The following is a 5,410-nucleotide window of genomic DNA, read 5'->3' as shown; positions in this document are numbered from 1 at the left end:
CCTCCTGAGCTTCCAGCCCACAGACTGAGGGGGAATCGAGTGACTGATCAGAAGGAGATTGTAGAGATCTCTCTGCTGGTGCAAGATTCTCTTGCTTTGCCAGTGCTTGGATCTGGGTCACAGTTGTGGGTGGAGGTCCTGGGGTGAAGAGGAGCTCTGGCGTGGTGGAGCTTGTAGTACTTGTGGAGAGGAAATCCACCTCACAGTTCCAAGACAGAAAAGAGTGCTTGTGGTCACTCATAGACCAGAGCACCAGCCAGGAAAGGAATAAACACCTCATTCTTGATCATACCACCTTGGAAGAACTGACAATTTACAGGTCCTCAGAAGTATCTCTGAAAATACTGCACAAAACCCCTGAAGTTTGGGACAGTACATTCTCCACACTGGAAACAGATCCCTACTTTAACAAAGAGTTCATAACTCAAGTAATTGGCTGGGATCATGAACAAGCAGCACAAAAAAAGTCAGACTATATTGTCTTACTTTGGTGACAAGGAAGATCAAAGCATACAACCAGAAGAAAACAATGAAGCCAAAGCTCCTACATCCAAAGCCTCCAAGAAATATTTGAATTGGTTCCAGGCGATGGAAGAGCTCAGAAAGGATTTTGGCAAGCAAGTAAGAGAAGTAGAGGAAAAACTGAGAGTGATGCTAAAGGAGAACCAAAAAAATACTGAAGAAAATAACATCTTAAAAAAATATCCTAACCCAAATAGCAAAAGAGGTCCAAAAAACCAATGAGGAGAAGAATGCCCTAAAAACCCAAATTGGTCAAATGGAAAAGGAAGTCCAAAATCTTACTGAAGTAAATACTTCCTTAAAAATTAGAATGGAAAAAAATTGGACGCTAGTAACAATTTTAGAAATCAAGGTACTGTAATACTAATCCAATAGAATGAAAAAAATAGAAGAGAATGTGAAATATCTCATTGGAAAAACAACTGTCCTGGAAAATGGATCCAGGAGAGAGAATTTAAAAATTATTGGACTGTCTGAAAGCCATGACCAAAAAAAAAAAGTCTACACATCATCTTTCAAGAAATTATCAAGCAAAACTGCCCTGATATTTTAGAACTAGAGGGCAAAATAGAAATTGAAAGAATCCATGAATCACCTCCTGAAAGAAATCCCCAAAAGAAAACTCTTAGGAATATTGTAGCCAAATTCCAGAATTCTCAGGTAAAGGAGAAAATATTGCAGGCAGTCAGAAAGAAACAATTCTAGTATTGTGGAAACACAATCAGGATAATACAAGATTTAGCAGCTTCTACATTAAGGGTTCAGTGGGCATGAAGTATGATATTCCAGAGGGCAAAGGAGATAGGATTACAACCAAGAATCACCTACCCAGCAAAACTGAGTATAATCCATGAGAGAAAAATGAATATTCAATGAAATAGAGAACTTTCAAGCACTCCTGAGAAAAAGACCAGAGCTGAATTGACAATTTGACTTTCCAATACAAAACTCAAGTGAAACATGGAAAAGGTGAAGGGGAAAGAGAAATCATAAGAGACTTATTAAGATTGAACTGTTTACATTCCTCCATGGAAAGATGATATTTGCAACTCATGAATCCTTTGTCAGTATTAGGTTTAGTGGGAGGAAAAAATCATATGTATGTGTAGATAGATAGATAGATTGATAGATAAATAGATTGATAGATAGATGGATAGATAGATAGATGGATAGAGGGCACAGGGTGAGTTGAAGATGAAGAGGTGATATCTGGAAAATAAAATTAAGAGGTTAGAGAGGATTATACGGGGAGACGGAGAAAGGGAGAAGTAGAATGAGGTAAATTATCTCACATGAAACAGACAAGAAAAGGCTTTCACAGTGGAGGGGAAATGGGGAAAGGTGAGAGGGAATTATTGAATCTTATTCTCATAGGATTTGGCTTAAGGAGGGAATAACGTACACAATGAGGTATGGAAATCTTTCTTGCCCTACCGGAAAATAAGAGGGGAAGCGGACAAGAGTGCCAGGGGTTGAAAGAGGGGAGGGTAGATTGGGGGAGGGGATAATCAAAAGCAAATACTTCTGAGGAGGGACAGGGTCAAAAGACAGAATAGAATAAATGGATGAATGGATAGGATGAAGGGAAATATTTTTAGTTTTTCACGACATGACTGCTATGGAGTTGTTTTGCATGACTATGCATGTATAATCTGTGGCAAGATGCTTACCTTTTCAATGAGGGTGGGTGGGGAGGAAGGAAGGGAGAAAATTTGGAAATCAAAGTTTTAAAAACACATGTTAAAAAAATTAAGTTAAAAAAAAGAAAGATTACTCAGTGAGAAGAAAAAATGCTGGACCTAAGGCAAGATATCATTTTTTTTAAATAAAGACTGAGTGGTGGGCAACTACCATGGTAGAACTGTTCACCAAAAGACTGTTAAACCTTCATTACCTATGATAGCCATGTAACCACAACTCATGGAGAGTCACTGCTCATTTTAGCATGAAATCCTAGATTCAGAGTCAAAAAGGGAGCTTAGAAGTCACCCAGAGAACCCCATCATTTTAGAGATGAGCAAATTGAAGTGATCAGAGACACCAGCCTTACCCATGATCACACAAGTAGCTAGGCTTATGTTGGAAGTCACACTCAGGTTTTCTGATGCCAAGTACATCAAGGTAATGAAAAAATGTAAACTTTCAATGTACTTATTTCATTATTCTATATGACTAGACTGAAATAAGAAATCAGGCAGAGTTATATCCTCAAAACTTAATATCTTTCAATTTGAAACTTTCCACTCATGTCAACTTTCCCATTATTCTCTAGTGTCTACTCATGCTTTCAGTCACCTAAACTGTCAACCTTGTTGTTATTGGCAACCCCTCTCTCCAAAACACCTCAGACAGTTTATTAATTGTCATATCTTGTCTTCTACCTTCATGACACCTTCCAGATACTTTTCCTTCTTTAAACTCCTATAGTCATTACCCCACTACAGGGACTCATCACTCTTCCCTGGTTTATTACAATAGCCTTCTGGTTAATCTCCCTGTCTGAAATCTGCTGCCAAACTGATCTTCTCTCATGAAGATCTAATCAGATTAAATATCCCCCTACCTACTTCCCATTCACCTACATATATATGCACACTCAAGAATCTCTCATTCTTCCCATTTTCTTTTAAGATCAATTATAAATTCCTGCATTTAACATTTAAATCCTTTCACAACCTTGATCCTACCTTTCTATTCTTCTAATCCCTTCCAATTAATTTACTATTCAACTATAATGCCCTACTTGCTATTTTTTAAGCATGCCATCATTCTATTCCATCTTTAACTTCTGGACCTTTATAGTGGTGGTCCTTCATGCATGGATTTTTTGCTCTCTTCATCCCCAATCCTTAGCTTTCCTAACTATATTCTAGACAGCTTGAATTCCAAATTCTGTACATGGACTTCCCATTCTCCCCAGCAACAAATTCATTTATTGATGTCTTTATCTATCTACATATACACACATACACACATATGTATATATTGAAAATAAATATAAATATATTTATATAAACATTTATAGAAGTATATAATATTATTGCTGTATATGAACTTGTTGAAGAGGAGTATGGGAAGACAATATATATATTTACATATATATTTCATATACCATATTATGTTATTATTGCATAATTTATTATGTATACATATTTACACACACATACATATATATTCACTAATATGATTCTAACGTGCAGCCTATTTCATTTTGATCATATAGGGTTTTTGGTTGTTGTTCTTATTGCTGTGGTTTTTTTTTTTTGTCTCTTGTTTGAAAAGAAAAAAATTGGTTGAGACCATAGGAGAAAAGCCAATTTTAATAATGCTCTTCTAGAGTGTGTTATAACAATTTTCCTGCCTTTTGTGCTTACCTGCCTTCTTCCTTTATTCATTACCTTATGTCCTCTAACACATCTCTTTCTCCCTTTCTTTCTACCTCCCTCCCTCTGTCCCTTCCTTCCTTCCTCTTTTCTGCTCTCTCTCTCTCTCTCTCTCTCTCTCTCTGTCTGTCTGTCTCTGTCCTTCCCATACTGCCTCCCTACTTTGTTCTGTTCATTTATTTCCTTGTATAATAATTTTACTTTCCTCTCTTCTAATTCCAAACCTTTATTTAATCATTTCTACAGTCCTCTATGCTGGAGTCATTTGTGCTCTAGTCCAATGGATAACCACATCTTGTCAAACCCTAATCATGGATTATGGCCACCATATTCTTTCTCATTTCTTATACATACGCTATTCAGAAGGCCTGGAAAAAATCACCGATTTCCCTAAATATATGTAATTTAACATATCTGAGTTCTCACTGATGAAAGGCATTTTAAGCATGCTTTTCTAATTTAATTCTCATCCACACATACACATTTTCTGATGTGGTTTTCCTCTTAAAAATAATAATATATAAAATTTAGATAGCAATTTAGTGGTTGTAATACACTTTGTATATGTTACCTCATTTGATTCTCATAAGTATTCCCAATATAAAGATGAGCAAACTGAGGTTAAAATAATTTAAATAATTCATTCAGGGTTGCATAGCTGGTACATATAATAGTAATAAAATTGGGTTTTCCTGACTCTGAAATAAGTACTTTATCTACTGTACCACCTACATGTCATAACCTCTAACACTCATACTCCTTCTGTCAGAACATGAGTTCACTTTATTGAGAGAAATTGAAAAAAAAAAGAAAGAAATCACACAATGTCATCCTTTAATCTCTGTTCCTTTCCACTCATTTCTAGGAAGATTTGAATCTTTTATTCCCCAATAACAATACCTCTCTATCTGTGGATTGATCTTAATCCCTCCCATATCCTAGAGCAGCTTGAAATGGAAATTAACTTTTTTTTATTACTTTAATTTTCTATGTCTTCCTAGTGACTGTTACTTCTCTGTTGTCCACAGACCTCCCTCAATCAAATCAAGTTACACTGCAAGTCAGGTTATCATCTTCCTGATGTCATGGTCCTCTTTGAGAATGAAAGACAAACTATATGTGCTCTCCCTTTCCAAGTCTCTCTCACACTTTAAAAATATCTTCACTTAAGTCTTCCATGGCCCTCTGTTTATAAATCTTTATTTCTCCTTCTTTAATCAGTCAACCACCTGCAAAAAACTATCTCCATTTGCTGTCTGATTTTTTTTTTCTCTTCTCACTTCACAGCAAATGATAATCTGGGTTTTCTGACCAGATCAGTCATTTGAATACACTCTTCCTGAGTGACAAAAGTTCTCTTAATTAGTGTTCTTTTTTCAGTTTTTGTAATTCTTAGCTTACATCTTATGGTACATGAATTAATATACACTCATAATTTAATATACATCATTCATAACACTCTGTGACATTTGCCATTGATAATTCCCCAGCATCCTGGATATCCT

Source organism: Vombatus ursinus, unplaced genomic scaffold (assembly GCF_900497805.2).
Source record: "Vombatus ursinus unplaced genomic scaffold, bare-nosed wombat genome assembly UNPS02012798.1, whole genome shotgun sequence".
NCBI classification, from domain to species: Eukaryota; Metazoa; Chordata; class Mammalia; order Diprotodontia; family Vombatidae; genus Vombatus; species Vombatus ursinus.
The sequence above is the reverse complement of the archived record's forward strand: the minus strand, read 5'-3'. Positions refer to the sequence as shown.